Here is a 19828-nt window from a genome sequence, read left to right as displayed (position 1 = left end):
GTTGTTTCAAATTAATTGCAACAATTTCTTTCTTTCCATTTTTGGTATAATTTTTACCCCTAAAATTACCAAAATGTCCTTATTAAAAAACTAAAACACATATTATACTACCCAAAGCAAATTAATTACACACTTAATCACAATTAATCAACCGAAATATAACCTCTCCCTCCCTTCACTACCACCTTCCCTCCACCACCCACCACCATTTCTCTCTCATCATGCTCCCATCTCCATCCTCCTGCCGTCTCTCTCCTCCTCCTCCTCCTCCTCCTCCACCATCACCACCACCATTACCTTCGACCTTCGATCTCCTCCACCCACCACCACCGTCATCACCTTTGATCTCATCATCAGCCACCACCACCTTCGATCTCATCACCAGCCGACATCACCAATCTTGCCGGCGTCCACCACCAACATCATCGTCACCTTCGACCTTCGATCTCCTCCACCCACCACCAACATCATCACCTTCGATCTCATCACCAGCCACACCACCTTCGAAATCAACATCCCGCCGAAATCCAGTCAAAATCCACCCAAAGCCACCACCACCATCCGAAATCAACCACGACCAGCTGAAATCCACCGAAAACCTCCACACCAGCCGAATTGTTGCAAATCTCTTTCTGACTTTCTCTCTCTTCGATTTGTTTCTCTCGTTTCGGTGGTGTTGTGGTGGTGGATGGGTTTTGACGGTGGGTGGTGGTGGGGGCAGTAGGAAGGTGGTTTTGGGCTTCGAATTGCGGGTGTGTGTTTTCATTTGGATTTTTCGTTGATTTGGACAGCAGAAAGGTGTTTCTGTGGTGTTACGGTGGTGTTTCGGTGGTGTCGGTGGTGTTTTGGTGGTGTTGGTGGCGTTTCGGTGGTGCTAGTGATACGAGTGGTGCTCTGGCGGTGGTGATGGCAGTAAGTAGTGGTACTGGTGATGCCTCGACGGTAGTGGTGGCAGTAGGTACTGGTAGTGGCAGCATTAGGTGGTGGTGTTGGCACCTCCTCTCTCCATTTAAACTTAATTATATACCCTCACTTTTTTCTAATCTCACCTTGAGAAATTTTGCCTAAGAGTCCATGTCCATGGATTTGTTGCAAGTAATTTGATACGGAGGAAGTATTAAAAAAAATATGCGGCCCCACTATCGAGACTGACAGTTATACTTTACAGGAAAGATATTTAAATTCCTAATGGCTATTTATGGCTCGAAAAAAATGTGCTTTTTTCTCTCCCCTTCTCCAATTAAAGCCCACTTCTCCTTCTCCAATTAAGCTTCTTTCAAAAATCCAGTAGTTCCACTTTATGATGTCCCACTTGATGGTAATTTACATGTTTAAATTCTTCTCCAATATTGTTAAATTTACATGTTTACAATTGTGAAAAAAAACTCTTATTGAAGATGAAGTGTTGGAGTATGTCCTATGATCAAGTGCATAACTCAAAAGTTATAAATTATTAATTATATCCCATATAGTTTGGGTAGTCATGATGCTTTGCTAGGAGCCAATCTTGGCTTGTAATATTAATAAACAATTAATATTTACTACTAAACTATATTGGACCTACAGGGTCACACATAAACTACATTGTTGATTAGTTAGTCTTTTTAAGATTAATATTATACAATAATACCAATATGTTCTTTTGTCCATAATAAGTTATGGGTAATATCTTGTTATATTTTGGATCAATATCAATTATTGGATAATTGATTGATATCAATATTAATTGATTGAGAAAGTCAATCAATTAATGGATTGAATCCTCTCAATTGAAAGGAAATCAAGTCCTTCCTTATATATATGCATACAAAGCAAAATAAATAGGCATGTAGATTAGTTTGACTAGATCATTCATATGATTACAAAGTTGCCGTGAGTTTTGGTATGTGAGCAAAAGGTTTCTCACAAGATAGAAAAGTTCATATAAAACATAAGGGTTTGTTTTGGGTTCTAGTAAATCTAGGTATAATTAACTTGTGGTGGTGGACCTTTGTAGAGGAACTTCAATTGACGTTCTTAAACATCAACGAGGCACGCTTCAAAGGTATAATAACTTAACTCCCTCCTGTAGATTCATTATAGTATTTTAGGGTGTTCTTGGGAATAGGTTTTGTACAAATTGTTTGTATTTCCGCATCGTAAATCCTATTGGTGGTATCAGGCGCCTCCCTATTTATGCTATTTTGATCTTTGAGATGCATATTATTTAATCTTGTTAGTATTAAATTTGGACTTGTGAAATTGCAACATATTATTTTGTTTTTTTATTGGAATTCGAATAATATTAATATATGATATTTAATATTCGCTTTTCAATTTATGATGAATAGTTCATACAATTTTTTTTTTCGATTATAAGTCCTTTAAGTTTTTGTTTGAATAATATGATTATTAAATTTCATTTATTTTAACAATAATAAAAAGAAAAGGTTGAAATCCCTTACTCAATTTTTTTAGGTGTGTATATTTTATTTCTTAAATTACGCAAATTTGTAGGCAAGGGTGTCTAATTTGTTTAATTTTTCAAATTGAAATTACACATTTTAATCATTGACAATGGGATTTAAAATTTTTTTTTTTTTAAAAAAAATGAAATAAAATAAAAGTCTTTGGCAGAATGTTTACAATCTTTGGCAGAATGTGTAAGTCCTCATCTCTTGATTAGAATATGTAAAACGTTTTCATGATCAGTACATGTAAAACGTTTACATGATCAGAATATGTAAAACTTTTACAATCTTTGGCAAAATGTTTTTTTTTTTTGATTGTCAGGCTTCTCACGAATTGTGTTGTTTGGCTTCCAACGTCTGGGCTGGACTTATGTCTGGCCTGGACAGCTGGGCCGGACAACCAGTCTGATTTGCTATCCTCTGGGTCTGGCAGTGGTTCTTGTGTGCCTACTGTTGGGCCCTGGGTTATAGCATGTTTATTAAAAAAAAATATATATTTTCGGCTTGTTTTGCTTGTGTGGACAGCATTACTTACACTTAGTTTTTGGGCTTAAAATATGTTTAATCTCAGTTTCTTCAATCCAAATTTTGAACCTAATAGTTAGGTGATCCATTTCTTAGTGGGAGTTTATTAGTTTAATATTTAACTCTCAATTTTTGGACAAAGTTGCAATTTTATTATCATGATAATATAAAGTCCAAGTATAATTTCTAACACTATTAAATATTTTGTTAGTTTTGAACTAATTAAAATTGTTGATTAGTTTAACTAATTTTTTTTTATTAGAATCGTCTAATATAAACTGGGTCACTTACTCTAAGTAAGTGAATGAATGAATAATTTTATGCTTGAATGTTGGATGACTAGTATGGCCCAAATTAGGATAGAAAATACGGTCTGCATACCGTTTATGTATTTTTGTATCTTAAATACGGACTGCGCGCGTTTTGTATTTTTGTAATTTTATTTAAATTTCAAATAACTTGTAGATGATTCGAGAATCAAGCTTTGATGGAGATCAAAAGGCGGATACAAGGAAGCATCTTCAAGTTTAGATTAAGATGTAGGGGCCATACTAGGATCATTTTAAATTATGCATTTAATTATTGCTTTTATTTTGTTATTATGCTTTGTTCTAATTACTATTAGTTCACTAAATTTAGAACTGACATAGTAACTTAAGTCCTCCTTTTAATTTTTGAATAAATTAGATACCCACCCTTACACACCTCTATTCATGTCTTTGATCATTGGTAATAGGCTTGCCAAAGCAAGGTATTATTTTTTATCTTAGAATTTTAGAGTATATTTAAGAATTTACAAGTATGTAAGGTTTTATTCAACAAAGTATCCAATTAGGACTTGGGCTTTGGGGTATAGGAATGGGTTTTTTCATGCGATGTTTCCCATTAACCAAGAGTTATAGGAGTATAACTAATAAAGTGTTATTTACCTAAATCATTTATTTCTTAGGTGACCGGCCAAAGCTGGCTTAGGATTAAATGAGTTGGGGTCTTGGAATCTTTTAGCCTAATTGAGGAGTTTTTTAGACTAAAAGCCTTTAACTTGTTTTAACTTGGTTAAAATTTGAAGTTATTGTTTATAATCATAAACCTAAAACTTTACTTTTTCATTTGTAGATGGTTACTCCTAATTCAAACTCGCTATGTCATCTAAGGTATTCGCTCTATTCTCGAAAAAGAAAAACTTAATGGCAACAATTTTTGGATTGGTATCGCAACTTGAGAATAGTTCTTAAGTCTGAAATGAAACTGGATGTCCTTGAAAATCCTCTCCCTGCTGAACCTACCCTTCGAGCATCTGCTGAGACTCGAAAAGCATATGATACAGCAGTAGCTAGATCTCTTGATGTCACATGTTTGATGTTAGCATCCATGAATTCTGAATTGCAAAAACAATTTGAAAATATGGAGGCTTTTGACATCATTCATCAGCTCAGAGCTATGTTTCAAAAACAAGCAAGAATTGAGCGCTATGAAACGGTTAAGGCTATCCTTGAGAGCAGTCTCAAAGAAAGTGAACCTGTTGGTCCACACGTTCTCAAAATGATGGGTTATTTTGAGAATCTGGAACGATTAGGTGTCACTTTAGGTGATGAGCTACCAATTGACATCACTCTCCACTCCCTTCATAAGGGGTATGACCAATTCGTGTTAAACTTTAACATGAATGAGTTGGAGAAGACTATGAATGAGCTTCTAGGAATGCTCAAGACTGCTGAACCAAGTATCAAGGTTGCACCTAAGAATAATGTTCTTATGGTTCAGAAAAAGAAAGGGATTTTCAAGAAGAAAGGCAATAAAAAGCAATACCACAGAGTAAGGGTAAGGGCAAACAGGTTGTCAAAACTAAGGCTGGAGCTACTCCAGACCAAGAATGCTTTCATTGTCACAAACCAGGTCATTGGAAGAGGAATTGTCCTAAGTATCTAGAGGACAAGAAGAATGGCAAGATTCCTTCTACCTCAGGTATACATGTTATTGAAGTAAATCTCACTATTTCTAATTCTTGGGTATTTGATACCGGATGTGGATCTCACATTTGTACAAATGTGCAGGGACTAAAGAAAAGTAGGAGTTGGCTCGAGGGAAGTGGACCTACGTGTTGGCAACGGAGCAAAGATTGCAGCTTTAGCCGTAGGCACTTTTAGATTAATAATGCCCTCTGGGCTTGTTTTGGATTTGAATAATTGTTATTTTGTTCCAGCCATTTCTAAAAACATTATTTCTGTTTCTTTTTGGATACAGAAGGGTTTACTTTTGAGATTAAGAATAAATGTCTTTCTTTTCAAAAGGATGGAATGTTTTATGGTAGTGCTCACTTATTTAATGGGTCTATTTACTAGATTTAGAAAAACAAGTTTATAAATTGATACTAAAAAGGCCAAATCAAATGATTCAAATAAAACTTACCTTTGGCATTGTCGTCTTGGCCAATAAATGAGAGAGTATCCAAAAACTTCAAAAGGAAGGACTTTTGGAATCATTTGATTTCGAATCATATGATACATGCGAATCTTGCTTACTTGGAAAAATGACAAAAGCTCCATTCACTGGTGTAAGTGAAAGAGCAAATGACTTATTAGGTCTCATACATTCTGATGTTTGTGGACCAATGAGTACAAATGCTAGAGGCAATTATCAGTACTTCATAACATTCACAGATGACTTCAGTAGATATGGGTATATCTACCTTATGAGGCATAAATCTGAAGCTTTTGAAAGGTTTAAAGAATTTCAAATGGAAGTACAGAATCAGCTTGGCAAGACAATAAAAGCCCTTAGATCTGATCGAGGTGGTGAGTATTTAAGCCAAGAGTTTGATGACCATTCAAAAGTTGTGGAATTCTTTCCCAACTAACTCCCCAGGAACACCACAATGGAATGGTGTGTCCGAAAGGAGAAATCGAACTCTATTAGATATGGTTCGATCAATGATGAGTCAGGCCGATCTTCCGATATCATTCTGGGGTCATGCCTTGGAAACTGCCGCACTAATCTTAAACAGAACTCCAACCAAAGCTGTTGAAAAGACTCCATATGAGTTATGGGCTGGAAAAACTCCAACTATGTCTTTTCTTAAAATTTGGGGATGCGAAGTTTATGTAAAACGTTTACAATCTGACAAACTTGCACCTAAATCTGACAAATGTTACTTTGTGGGTTATCCAAAGGAACAAAGGGGTATTACTTCTATAATAAACTGAGAACAAAGTGTTTTGTGGGAACTGGTGCTTTCTCGAAAGAGAACATCTTTCTAGAAATTCAAGTGGGAGAAATATTCACCTCGAGGAAATTCGAGCTGAAAATGAGCCAATATAGGGACATACAAGTTATTGTGGAAACTGATAAGACTCCACAACCTGTTGAGGAATCTACCTCTGTGGCACCGCCCTGTAGGTCTACTAGGAAAATTTCAGCACCTGAGAGATATGGATTTCTATGTCTGATAATAAAGAAATATTGCTTTTAGAAAACAATGAGCCTACTACCTACAAAGCAGCTATGGCAGTTCAGATTCCGACTTATGGTCAAAAGCCATGAAATCCGAAATGGATTCCATGTATGAAAATCAAGTTTGGAACTTGGTTGATTTGCCCGATGGGGTTAAACCTATTGGATGCAAATGGGTTTTCAAGTTGAAAACTGACATGGATGGAAATGTATATATCCATAAAGCTAGGCTGGTGGCAACAGGTTTCAAACAAATTCATGGTATAGACTATATGATGAAATTTTCACCAGTAGCTATTGGATCTTGAAAATCTAATTTCGGATACTATTAGCAATTGCCTCATATTATGACTATGAAATATGGCAAATGGATGTTAAAACCGCTTTCCTAAATGGTTTTTTGGAAGAAGAAGTGTACATGACACAACCAGAGGGTTTTATTGATCCTAATGCACCTAAGAAGGTATGCAAGCTTCAAAATCATTTATGGATTAAAGCAAGCATCAAGGAGTTTGAACCTCCGATTTGACGAGTCAATCAAAGGTTTTGGTTTTCTCAGAAATGAAGAGGAATCTTGTGTTTACAAGAAAGTTAGTGGGAGTAAGATTGTTTTCTTGGTCTTGTATGTAGATGACATACTTCTGATTGGAAATGACATTTCCATGTTAGAGTCTGTAAAGATATGGCTTGGAAAGTGTTTCTCAATGAAAGATCTTGGTGAGGCTCAATACATACTAGGCATTAAGATCTATAGAGATAGATCTAAAAGAATGATTGGACTAAGTCAAGAAACTTATATTGATAAGGTTCTGACTAGGTTCAATATGAAAGGTTGTAAAAGAGGTTTTCTACCCATGTCTCATGGCATAAGTCTGAGCAAGACTCAGTGTCCTTCGACAACTGATGAGAAAGACCGCATGAGCAAGATCCCATATGCGTCAGCTATTGGATCCATCATGTATGCCATGATATGTACTAGACCAGATGTTTCCTATGCTTTGAGCATGACCAGTAGATACCAAGCAAATCCAGGTGATGACCATTGGACTGCTGTGAAGAATATTCTAAAGTACCTTAACAGGACTAAAGAAAAATTCTTAGTTTATGGAGGAGAGGATAAGCTAAGTATAAAAGGTTATACTGATGCTAGTTTCCAAACAGATAAGGATGATTTTCGATCGCAGTCGGGATTCATATTTTGTTTAAATGGAGGAGCGGTGAGTTGGAAAAGTTCCAAACAGAGCACCATAGCAGATTCTACAACTGAAGCTGAGTATATTGCTGCATCAGAAGCAGCAAAAGAAGCTGTCTGGATTAAGAAGTTCATTTCTGAACTAGGAGTGGTTCCGAGTATTGCTAGTGCTTTGGATGTTTATTGTGATAATAAGGAGCTATAGCACAAGCAAAAGAACCAAGATCACACCAAAAATCCAAACATGTACTCAGGAGATTTCATCTGATTCGTGAAATAGTTGATCGAGGAGATGTTAGGATATGTAAAGTTCATACGGATAGCAATGTTGCAGATCCGCTTACTAAGCCACTTTCTCAGCAGAAACATGAGACTCATATTTCAGCTATGGGAATTAGGAACATTGGAGAATGATCTATTAGTTTTTTAATATTGAACGCATTTCATTATTGAAATAAAAGGTTTATGCTTATTTTTATTTTTATATAAATATATGTTTGTTTAAATTCGGTTTAGTATTAAAACAAATGTCCAAAGTAATCAGTTGTTTTAAATAGGATGTTGAGTACGATGACTCAACTATGGAACCCTATTAAGTGAACTAAAATAAATGATTACCTGATCCCTAATCAGGTCATTAAGTAGGTACATTAATGACCTATAATGATTAGTTTATAGATTGATTGATGATCATGTTTCATGGATCATAGGGGCATTGGAAGTCTAATCAATTATATTAATGTGAATTGGTGAATACACATTGGATTTGACCCACATAGAGAAATCTTTAGGAGCTGAATGTCATAAGTTTCTCTTAACTATATAAACGAGTTGATTCCTCAGACTTGAGTTTACCACTGATTCCTTACATTGATGACTAGTACACTTTGGCATTGTCAAACGTCGTGCCGTAAAAGGAGACTATAAAGGCGATGTTCATGTTGCTATGAGTCGTGTGAAGGATAGAGGGTAAATAAGAAAGAATTGTCCTCCTATTACATAGGAATGTTGTTTTGGGCCTCTCGGAGAGTTTAGACTGTAAAATGCATGGCCGTGCTCGAATGGATTGTGATTCAATCATTCGTTTGACAGTTGAACTTGAAGACTGAGAAATATTCTGGACTTCATAAGGATGACAAGTTTTCTTACCTTATGTTCAGATATAACAATAAGAGACAAAGGGATTATAAAGCACCACTTGCTCTAGGACAAGTGGGAGATTGTTGGAGTATGTCCTATGATCAAGTGCATAACTCAAAAGTTATAAATTATTAATTATATCCCATATAGTTTGGGTAGTCATGATGCTTTGCTAGGAGCCAATCTTGGCTTGTAATATTAATAAACGATTAATATTTGCTACTAAACTATATTGGACCTACAGGGTCACACATAAACTACATTGTTGATTAGTTAGTCTTTTTAAGATTAATATTATACAATAATACCAATATGTTCTTTTGTCCATAATAAGTTATGGGTAATATCTTGTTATATTTTGGATCAATATCAATCATAGGATAATTGATTGATATCAATATTAATTGATTGAGAAAGTCAATCAATTAATGGATTGATATCCTCTCAATTGAAAGGAAATCAAGTCCTTCCTTATATATATGCATACAAAGCAAAATAAATAGGCATGTAGATTAGTTTGACTAGATCATTCATATTATTACAAAGTTGCCGTGAGTTTTGGTATGTGAGCAAAAGGTTTCTCACAAGATAGAAAAGTTCTATAAAACATAAGGGTTTGTTTTGGGTTCTAGTAAACCTAGGTATAATCAACTTGTGGTGGTGGACCTTTGTAGAGGAACTTCAATTGACGTTCTTAAACATCAACGAGGCACGCTTCAAAGGTATAATAACTTAACTCCCTCCTGTAGATTCATTATAGTATTTTAGGGTGTTCTTGGGAATAGGTTTTGTACAAATTGTTTGTATTTCCGCATCGTAAATCCTATTATGAAGTACTTACAACATAACCATCAGAAGTCCAGTTTATGATGTCCCACTTGTTGGTAATGTTCCCATTTGGGTCGAGAGGATCATATGCTCCGGAAGCCAACCAAAAAAAAAAGCTAGCAAGCTTATTTCTACCGTCATGTTGTGAATCAAACCACTACTCGAATGGAACATGTAAGCTACTCGATCAAACCACTATAGCAATCGAATGAAATTCACAATTTCTTACAGAATTCCAAGCTATAGGAAAAATATTTCAAGTTTGAGATTTTCATGATTCACATAAATCAAATCTACACCTAGGTAGCATAATTATGTTACTTACTTATTTTACTTTTTATTTCATTTTTATTAAAAAAAAATCTGTTCATTCATGTAAGATTACCCATTGCTTAAAACAATACAGGATTATGCAACGCATCCATATTAATACAAAAACAAATAAATACTAATCAAGGAAAAAAATATCAATTTTCTGATATTTCAATTCACACAGTATTTCCCTAATATAGTATGAAAGAATTTCAAATATCAATCTTATAGTCACCCTACTTGAGGCAAACATTCTCAAAGTACTGTAGCATTACACCAACAAATCAATCATAAGAAGAAAAATAATTTACATCACTCAAGTAATTATATATAGCATCAAATTAGCAAAATCAAACCGCATAACTTTTTGAAAGAAGCTTAATTGGAGAAGGAGAAGTGGGCTTTAATTGGAGAAGGAGAGAGAAAAAAACACATTTTTTTTCGAGCCATAAATAGCCGTTAGGAATTAAATATCTTTCCTGTAAAGCATAACTGTCAGTCTCGATAGCGGGGCCGCACAATTTTTTTAATATAAAATTGCAAGTTAACAGAGAAGTTAACACTGTTATACTTTGGGTGAGCAAACTGCAACTTTTGAAAGTTGGGTGAGCAAACTGCAACTTTTATCAAAGTTCAGTACCTAAAAGTATACTTAACTCAAACTATCTTTCCGGTAAAGTATAACTAGCAGTCTTGATAGCGGGGACGCACAATTTTTTTTAATATAAAATTGCAAGTTAACACTATTATACTTTGGATGAACAAACTGCAACTTTTGAGAGTTGGGTGAGCAAACTGCAACTTTTATGAAAGTTAGTACACAAAGTAATACCTAACTCACATTACCGGTCCATTAATCTGAATTTTAACATTTCCTAATTCACCCAAATTTACTTTGGATTAATCTTTTTGTATTAGGTCTCAATAGAGTATACTTTGGATTATCCCACATTTTCGTCGTTCCAGAAATTTCGAACCCCTAAAAAACGCCATTCCAATATTTCCATATCATCAACTCGTAAGTCGTAAGTCGTAAGCTGTAGCAGAAGAAAGCACAACAACAAATGTCGAAGACATTGGTACAGCCTATAGGACAGAAGCGCCTCACTAATGTTGCCGTCATTGAAGAAACATGGCAATCGCTTCGAAATTGCTTGTTACAAGAACAAAGTCCTCTCTTGGCGTTCTGGCGTGTAACTTTTTCTCTCTTTCTTGAACTTGTCCTTCTCAATTTTGTTACTGCAATGAGATTTTTGTTGCGTTTTCTGATTTGGGTATTGATTCAAAAATTAAATAGGGTTGATTTTGATCTGGGTTTTTTGGTTATCTATGTCTTTCTTGCTTTAATGGCAGCTGAAATTTGATAGTTTTAGGTGCTTTCTCTACTTATTTTGTAATCATTTCTTGGGGATCTTTTGAATTCATTGGAGTTATCGTTAGTATGCTGTTATTTAGTTAGTGTTGTGTTGAATTGTTTTGCAACCTTTTCCTTATGCATGATTAGACACAAGAAAAGCTGAAAAGCTATGCAAATGGTAATATTTGGTGTATCAATTATGTCTTTCTTTTATGTACTCTGACTTGAATGTGATTTTTGTTATTTATTTTATTTTGGTTTTACATGTGAGTATTAAAGTGTGAGTACTTTCTGAATCAGAGAAAAAGATATAGATGAAGTGCTGCAATCCCATACTGTGTATTCCAATGTATCGAAAGGAGTCCTTGCGAAATCTAAGGATCTGATGGCTGCTTTCAAGACAGATGATCAGACAAAAATTTGTTTAGAGGTGTGCAAACGGCCCGATTTTTTGTTTTGTTGATATCAGAATTTGAATGTCTTTAGGGTACAAATTACAATAGGTTGTTTTTCTGGTTAAATTTTCTTTGGCTAGATTTTGGAGAAAGGAGAGCTTCAAGTTGCAGGGAAAGAGAGGGAGGCCCAGTTGTCTAGTCAATTTCGGGACATTGCAACCATTGTCATGCAGAAGACTATTAATCCGGAGACCAAACATCCGTACACAATTAGTATGATTGAACGTTTGATGCATGATATCCACTATGCTGTTGATCCTCATGGTAGTTCGAAGAAGCAGGTTAGCAGTCCTTTAATCCATTTGCACAGGTTTAACTTGCCATGTATTGCTACCATCCCAAATTTACGATCTCAACAGGATTCTTTTTGGCCTTTGTGAATCTGGCTTGTTCTCTTGTTGAGATCTGAGTATTTTAGTTAAGCAGAATGTCTTTGATTACTGTATCTCTGCTTTATTTTTGTGTTGAAGTGGTCAGTATTTGAGTTCTTAGCTTATTATGTATAAACTGTAGGCACTAGAGGTTATACGTCAGCTTCAGCAGAAATTTCCCATCAAAAGATCTCCAATGAGACTGCGAGTCACTATTTCTCCACAAAGCTTTCCTTTAGTCATGGAGAAGCTAGAAAATTGGCATGCCGATATTGTGGCGAAGGAGGAATCTGGCAGTCAACTTTCAGTTGTAAGTTTATTTTCTCATCTTAAGATTCTGCTTTCCCCTGCTAGCATCTGGGGATATTTACTTAATTTGTTTCCCCATAAGTATTTGGGGGTGGACCTGTTTCTTGAATGCTCTTTTCTTGGTTTTATATTTGGATTTTTCCCTGGCTTTTTTGTTATCATTGAAGAGTACATGCCTAATTAGAGTAAAAATTAGGGAGCATTTGACTGGGAAGAAAGGAATGGATGCCATATGACAACACCCACAATTCAACCAAAATCCCTCCCTTAGGCCTCAGGCCAATGAGATCCCAAAACCTTGACCTCTGTTGCCTTTGCTCACCCCTTTTATCACTTTATATCTCTCTCTCATCTTCTCCATCGGATCTTTACAACAAACTACTATGCATTATTCCCATCTCCCTGAATACTTGATTATATCTAGAGCTAGCAGTCTCTTGCTCTACACGACAATTCAACCAAAATCGACACAACAGGAACACTGAGTTACTGATGAAATTACAAAATTGATGCGACACATACTAAATCAATTATCAACTCGAACACAAACCAATTTGATCAATTTGTCATAACTTGCAATTTGTCTACTCGATATGGAATTGGATATATTTTAAGAACGTGTTATCGATTTGGTTACAAACACGAACACACTCCGTTACCCAAACGGCCAACTCTAAATCTTGTGAGCATTTTCATTTTATTAGCTGCCTATAATTTAAGTTTTTAACATGTCATGGTTTATTTTTAATGAAACCCAATGATTACATATCACAAAGTAGTAGGGGAGAAAAAGGGGTACAAAAGTGGTGTTAACCATTTATTTGGCTTCAACATGGTGCTGCTACTCAAATACTCAGGTTGAGTGTTGTATAATTGGCCTTTGCTCAATTAATTATTGGGTTAATTGGCTAGAACAACATGAACTATGCCTGAGAAGCACAACCTTCAACGGAGATTCCACCGGAGTTTTGGAATCTTTATTATTGTATTATTTTCTTTTCTTTTTCCCTTTTCCCCTTCTCTCTTCTTTATTATCACTTGCCTCTTATTTTTCCATTTCTTCCCCTGTCTTCTTCTTCTCTCTCAAATTCCTAAAGGGTGCTCATTCTTAGAGCATGCCTTAGGAAATTATCTTGACTCTTATATCCTTTCCTCAAATTTAGAATAGGCTTTATGCATTTAAAGTCTGAGATCTTGTCCTTCACTACTCACTTGTCAAGTATCTTATTTCTATGACTTAACGCTGCTAAGTGAAAATATAGATGAAGAGAGCTAATGAAGAGGGAAGAGCGATTTGAGGTCTTCGTATACCTACCAATGCTTTAATTTGGAGACGGACTTTTTCATGGGAGTTTATTATGAAAGAGCAATTGTCATGTAGCTGACACAGCGAATGATTGATTTTATTTTTGTTGGCTGTTTTTGCATTTCTATGTGCTTTACGAAGATTAAGGTTCTTCTTAAGGTGAATGCTTTTATATGCACACTAGCTGGCATGGTCGTCAAAGTTGTATCATTGCTAATGAGCTTCTTGTGGTTTTGTTTCATGAAAGTAAAGCACCTTAGGTGCTGCTTTTATGGGGTATTTGTGGTTTATTTGGTTGGAACAGTTTCAACTTGTCTTCTCCAGGGTCAATCTTTCATGTGATGAGCTTTAGGATAGCATACTCAGTTAGCTATGTTTCGGGCGAGAGCGGCTACAACTTATAAGGGCTATTCTACTTTGAAGATTCAAAGAAGTTGAGTTTCTTTGTTTTTTTTTTCTTTTCCTTGAGGATATCTTTTACTCCTACACACTCCTTTCTCGTTAGTAGACCCTTTATAAGCATTTCTGGTGCGTGGTAGTTTGGTACTTGCATTTCTTATTTCCTAGTGTGTCCCTAACGAAAGAGAGTCAAGAACTTCAGGTATAGACTGAATACTTTTGGGTGGGTTCCTTCCCGGTCTTCTCTATTACCTTATGGCCCTATCTTTCCCCTGTGCACCATGAGCATTGTGGCTTTGCTCTCTGATTTGGCACTTACTCCTGAGATGCTTGATGATTTGAATCCTGGCAAGTCATAGAATTATTATCTTGCCTTGGATTCCTTATAATATATTAACTCTGAAGATTTGTAGATGTTTCCTCTGGCAAGAGTACATTAAGTATTTTCATGCTTTCTGCATTCTCTAGTACTGTGTTGCTTGAAGAATGTTGTAAGAGAAAAGTGGGAGAAGAGAGGGGATCATCTCTGTACTACAGCAAGTGTATTCTTGTTTCAAGAAGTCTTTCCCACTCCGCGGGTTATCTATATATGAGTTTCGGTTAACTATGACCCTTGAAAACTCCTTGCCATTTCAATTGCTGAAGTGCTATCTCTATTATGCTTTGTGTGAGTTAATAATTTGTTCTTTCATCTACAATGACTGTGTGTGCTTGAATTGGAGATGCAATTATTCTAGGCATAAATGTTATCTCGATGATATTTAGCTTTTTGGGACCAAATAACAAAGACATCAACAACTCAACATGGATCCCACTATTGACAGGATCTGTGGAGCCGTGGAGGTTTAGATGTATGTTACCGCACCTTAAAGAGTTAAACCAGTTGTGCATCTGTAGATGGATTGTATTTAAATGACAACTAGGAAATAACTAAATTTCTCTAAAAATTAAGAAAAGCCCTTCCAACTATCTTTTGTAATATATTTTTCATATCTCGATCCTATAGTTTATGCTTTTGGGAGAAAGGTCTTGCACTGGGGAAACCGCCAAGGTGAAGTGAATACCTAAAGTATCCAAACATTGTTATTATACCTTAGTTTTGTAGTTGAGGGTGTTTAGATAAGGTAATGGGCAGTACCTCTTTAGTATGTTTAAGTTATTGTATAGGTTTTAGTGTAATTATCAACAAGATTTCACATGATAAATTGCTATTGAGTCGTATTGAATACATCTAGTGAAGCTGTCATCATGGCTTGAGCATGTTGTTTGGTAACAACTATGCTCATGTAGGGTGCAAAATCTTTTGCAAAAGAATAGAAGAGATGAGTCAATATAAAAGTGTGACCGTGAAGAATGCTAAGTGGTGGGTGTGAGTAGTTTCCTCAGCATGCAAGAGATTAAAGGTGAAGAAGAGACAACTCTGAATAGCATAATAGTTATGGTTTTATAAAACTTACTACATCCCGTGGCCTCTAACCTGGTGTGCAATAAAACAAAAACCCTAACCTCTGTTTGGTAGAGGTTATAAATGGTGGTAATGAGAATAAATTTTAAGTGTAAGTTACAAGGGAAACACCCGTAAAATCTTTATGGGGAGACAATTTCAATTCCAAAGTTTGTGATTTTTTCTCCATGTGGAAGCAATCACACCTTAAGCTTGTGTTTTTTTCTCCATGGGGAAGTATTCACACCCTAAGCTTGTGTTTTTTTTTTCCTAAGGGGAAACAATTTTCATGGCCACTCATAACCACCTACAAGGTGGTATTGGATGAGAATGAAATTTAAGAAAAAATACACTTTAGAATAAATTAGCATTACCATGAAAGTAATGAAGTATTGGTCCACTTGAAGAAACAAAATATTGTAATTTCATAATCACGAAAATGTGTAATTTTTCTCAAATTGTTCATTAAGAGGGAATGGATGGCTTCTATAGAAATAAGGGGGCTTTTGGTAATGGAATCAAGAAAGGGGTAGAGAGGAAAAGGAAAGCAAAACCCTTAGATGTTAAGTGTTGTTTGGTTGGTACAAAGTCATTCTCTTTCTTCCACCATGGCATCACTTCCTCCCTCCCTTGTAGTGACGCCGCCACCCTCTCCCCACCGCAGTAGCGCCGCCAGCCGCCGCCCCTCTCCCTTCTCTTCCCGCTGTGCCTCCCCCTCCCCTTCCCATCACGTCGCACAATCTCCCTCTCGGCTTTGCGCTAGACGGTCACCCCTCCCCCTCACTGTGTCGCGTCACCTTCTCTCGATCCCCTTCCCTGCTGCCGTCACCTACCTCCCTTTGAGCCATGAGGCGGTCTTGGCCGCACTTCTCCCAAATTTCCTAGGGTTTGTGGTGAATGGTGGTTTAGATGGTGGATGGCAGAGGTGGTTTGTGGGTGAATGGTAGTATGGTTGGCAGTGGCGGAGCCAAGATTCTCAAAGTGGGGGGACAACATTCGACCATCAAACATTCGGAAAAAAAATATGTAAAAAAAAAACCAATACACCATAAATTGTTTAATACTTAATGTTTTACATTCAAAATTCCAAAATGCTTATATCAAAGTATTCCTCTTCAAACCAAACTATTCAATATTTCAATTATAAATCAACTCATATTTACAACTTCCTAATTAGTAATCTCAAATTGCAAACTAACCATTTCCTAAATCATGAGTTCATGACCAATTCCAATTTCCAAACCAACAATAATTCAACAAATCAACCAACAATCATAAATCCACATTCCACAATCACAAATTAACCTTTCACAAATATAATAATTCATAATTCATAATTCATACTTCACAACCAAACAATGTAAATTGTAAATATAAAATATTACCTTAAAAAAAAACTTAAACTAAAACTTAGGGTTAGTTAAGAAAACTTACAAACTCACTGAAAAAAATACAATGGAGTCGGGTAGTCGGCGTCTCGGGGGTCAGAAGGGCGGCGAGTAGGCGATTCGGCGGTGGGGATGGCCGTGCGTGAATCTTCGGTCGACACTCGAGTGTTCCGTGTTCGCTTCTTCTGCTGTTCGACAGTAAACAGTTCGAGACTTCGCTTCTTCGCGTCGTTGTCGCCTTGTCGGCGTGAATCTCCGGTCGAATCTCCGTACGCCGTCGACAACTTAGGGTTTCTAGTTTCTCTCGGCGTGACTCAGTCTCTCTTTCTCTTCTTAAGCTACTCTTTTTCTTTCAAAAATTTCACGTGTCCAAGGTCCAACCTACCTGACTCTCAGCGTGTTTTTTTTCAATTTTTTTTTTTTTTTTTTTTAAGAAATTATTTTTTAAAAGTGGGGGACATCTGTCCCCATGTCCCCCAGCTGGCTCCGCCACTAATGGTTGGTGTAGAGGAGACGAGGCGTTGTGCGGTGGTTGGGTAGTCACATGGTGGTGGTCAGGTGGTGGTTGAGTGGTTGAGTCAATTGGTGGTTGGGTGGTCAAGGAGATGATCAATGTGAGTCAAGAAAGGGTAAGTGAAACCTTAAAGGGGGTGGGGGTAAGAGAGTAGGGGACTTTGGGGGTAAGGAGAGGGTAAAGAGTTTCATTAAATGGAGTAAACAATTCCCTTACCCTTTCCAGAATACCCCTAACCAAACGCCCCCTAAAGGTTTTGATTGGAGTAGTAATCAAACTGGTAGGCTCCTCAACTATTAAAGGTTAATAGAACAAATCACATATTTACCATCAAACTAAACCCCGCTACAGTTGAATTATTGTATTGGATAGAACTTTGTCAAATACTCAAATTGGAAGGAACCAACTGTGATTCCTTGTTACTTTTGCTCTTGGGCCCAATTGGGATACTCATCCATGCATGGCCACATACTACAGTTTTGAGGTGCTTATGGTTTTTTTAATTGTCTTAACATCTGTCATTACCAGATTAAGAGAAGTCTTTGCTGGTGTGTCGATTCTACTTGGTCAGGCTAGAAATGCAGATTGCTGAAATAATAATGCAATAAATTTTTTGGTGGGATAATAAAGGTTTAGATTGGGAAAACAGAAAAGGAACTTGTAAGGTGATTCATTTATTTGACCCTACATGTACTTATTGGAAATTATCTATTCTTATCAGAATTAATTTTAGCTCTGAATTGAAGTTAGGTAGGTAGCCCAAGTGTGTCTGTGTGGACTTCTGTATGGAACTTATTAGAGCTTGTTTTTCAAACCTAATTTTTTTTGGTGAACCAAAAAGGCATGTACATTGAAATTTGCTCCCATGATGCTCATGTGCTTCATTTTATAAATGTGCAGGTCTGTGAATTGGATCCGGGTCTATTTCGGGATTGTGATGGTTTTGTGAGGAATTTACAAGGAAGGATAGAAATTCTTGCTGTCTCTGTTCATGCGGAAGGAGATACTTCTGTTGATCATTATGATGAATTTAATGAAGACATTTCACCAAACTTGCCCAAGGAATCTGTATTTGCAGAAGCTTCTGGAGATTCTGTTCTCCAGCTAAGTGAGAGATTGCAAAAACAGTCTGTTTCAACAAGTACTAAAAATTCTGGAGGGGAAGTGAAGCAAAACAAATGCAGCACATGCAATGCCTTGGTAGGTGACGCAAAGCAATACAGAGAGCACTTCAAGAGTGAATGGCATAAGCATAACCTGAAGCGCAAGACTCGAAACTTTCCTCCCATTAGTGCTGAAGAATGTTTGGCTGATATGGAATTAGGCGACTCAAAGGATGATCTGAAGGAATACTCATTTTGAAGTAATTTCACTGTGCGTACAGTACTGATGCTGCTATTAAGTAACTGATATTAGGGGGTTTTGCTTTCTTGTGTATAGAAGTTTTGGATGTCACCAAGAGGATTTATGTTACTGTAAAGGAGTGAAATTGGATAATCTTGTAGTCTTTTTTGTTCGTCAAGATTTGGAGGAATGTTTACTGCGACTGTTATCGAAGCAACGTGGAAATAGATTTTGCATAGTCCTTGACTATTGACTACTACAACAAAATATTTTGGGTGAACTGGATTCATAATAATTTATTATACTTTTAAATTTATCAAGCGGAAACTTGCTATCTTAGAAAAAAAAAATAGACTATATCATACGAAAATTAACTATATCATATAAAAATTGATTATATTGGATTATATTAAAAGAAAATAGACTATATAAATGATAATTGACTACCAAATGAAAATTGATTATATCATATGGTTTTCGATATATAAGAAGTTATTGTGAATCCGGTTTATTCAAGTACTACCACAATAGAGTTGTAGCTCTTAATTTTGCATATCCACCAAAAACTAAAACGTTATATAAAACACACTTATTAAGGGGATGTTTGTTTGATTCACTAACGCTTATATGAAGCCTTGAAACTTTTTCTTATTTACAATCTACTACCTATATCAAATCAAAAAGAGCAAAATTCGATTCATTCACCACTACTATTATTATACATCTGGCTATCTAAGTGTAACGTGAGTATGGTACACTTAAGATTATTATTGACCATTTAAATTAAGTGAGCAAAATTCTCACAATAAAGAGAGTTCTAAATGAGCAAATGAACAAAATATAGTCTTGAGTACTGAATTTATAATGAATGTATCATTCACCATTCTCATGCCTGTAATGTTCATTTTTCTTCTTCTCCGTTCAACAATTTTTTGTAGTCATCCAACCAAACTAGCACAATGCACAAGTATTTGTTGTAAGCATTAGGCTAAGACTTATGGTTGATTATGTTATTATAAGTTAATTTTATAAAGAGTTCGTATT

The 19828-nt window shown here is 36.1% G+C and overlaps 1 non-coding gene across 1 annotated transcript; it reads left to right on the top strand.

The window, feature by feature from the left end:
* Window positions 1-10842: 10842 nt before the first annotated feature.
* Window positions 10843-18962, top strand: LOC104905729 (uncharacterized). The gene is made up of 5 exons (XR_008968607.1): window positions 10843-11090; window positions 11555-11684; window positions 11790-11990; window positions 12223-12390; window positions 18341-18962. It is a non-coding gene; the product is annotated as an uncharacterized LOC104905729 (transcript).
* The last annotated feature ends 866 nt before the right edge of the window (window positions 18963-19828 follow it).

Source organism: Beta vulgaris, chromosome 1 (assembly GCF_026745355.1).
Source record: "Beta vulgaris subsp. vulgaris cultivar EL10 chromosome 1, EL10.2, whole genome shotgun sequence".
NCBI classification, from domain to species: Eukaryota; Viridiplantae; Streptophyta; class Magnoliopsida; order Caryophyllales; family Amaranthaceae; genus Beta; species Beta vulgaris.
The sequence above is the reverse complement of the archived record's forward strand: the minus strand, read 5'-3'. Positions and strand labels throughout refer to the sequence as shown.